Raw genomic sequence first — 1,422 nt, 5'->3', positions numbered from 1 at the left:
CCAAGAGCTGATGAGCGTTGGAGCTGGGAGGGAAGCAAACTGAGGAATAGTTGGAGCACGACGATCACCATCTCGCCGGAAGGGGAGTGACACCAGGTGGTGTGAGGGTTCTAATTCAGTTCTAGTCTTCTTCTCCCTTCTAAGACAGTCGAATGTGGGACTGGAAGGTACTCAACAGTATTTCTAGTCGTTCCAGACAAGATTGTTCTTTGTTCTAGCTTAATTGCAAGTTCGTTGTTGTTCAATTCAATTTTTTCCTTTGTTTCGCTCTTGATCGATCATCCACCCTCTGCATCTAGTTGAAATCGTCTTCTGTAGCAGTTTAATGCAACCAGCAACCAAGGCCACAGCCTAAGTAGCTAGCAGCCAAGGCCACCAGCAGCATAAGCTGCCAATAGCCCAAGCTGCCAGCGACCAAGGCCTCAGCCAAGGTCGCCAACAGGCCAGGCCGCCAGCAGCATGAGCTGCCAGCAGCCAAAGCCGCCAGCGACCAAGGCCTCGGCCTAGGTCGCTAACAGGCCAGGCCGCTTGCAGCAGCCGAGCTGCGCCCATGTGCGTCACGAGCGAGCATCGCCTGCGCGCAGCAGAGCTGCGCCCAGTTGCGCAGCGAGCAAGCCTCGCCCGTGCGCAGCAGAGCGGCGCCCAGCCGAGCCCACGCCAGAGGCCCATCCTGCGCAGCAACCGCCGCGGCGCAGGTGCATCCCGTGACGCAGAGGCTGCTGTGCGCAGGACGCACCCGTGCGTGAGCGCCGGGTGTTTGTTGATTGATGACCCACGACGTGGCTCTGTGGGTAAAATTTGTGAACTTCTGTGACATAACTCTGAGAACTCATCTTACATAACTTTTCTTAGGAAATTCAATGAACTTTATTGAAGATAATTTCTTTGATTGTTAAGATGGAATATTCAGAACTGATAATCTAAAGTAAAAAGAAAAGATTTGCTATTGTTCACTTGCTCCCTGTGGATCGACACCTTACTCGCCCTAAGGCTGTGAGGTTATAAATATTGTTGCATAAGCTCAATCCTCACACAATTAACCAGTAATTGACCAGTAAAATAAACCATAAATTGAGCTTATCAACTGGCGCTGTTGCCGGGGAGCACGGTATTACAGTAGTATTTACTTTTCTGTCTTTTCAGTTATTATCTATTCATTCTCCTAAAGCTGCAGGACTTGAAAATCCTCAGCTTACTGTCTTTCTAACTTTCTGCTGAGTTCTATGGTAGTGACACGTTTAAAGGCCAGTGAGAAGTCTACTGAGAACGTTGCGAGAGACGCAACTCCAGAATCTACAGTCTTAGAACCTGAAAATCAGTAGGAAACCATGGCAGAAGAAGGACACCACCAGCAGGAGAGAAGGAGAACTATGCTTGACAGGTCAACACCCTCCGGAAGCCTACGGCAAACGGATGTGAACC

This window comes from Wolffia australiana, chromosome 2 (genome assembly GCF_029677425.1).
Source record: "Wolffia australiana isolate 7733 chromosome 2, ASM2967742v1".
NCBI lineage: Eukaryota > Viridiplantae > Streptophyta > Magnoliopsida > Alismatales > Araceae > Wolffia > Wolffia australiana.
Note: the sequence above shows the minus strand (reverse complement) of the source record.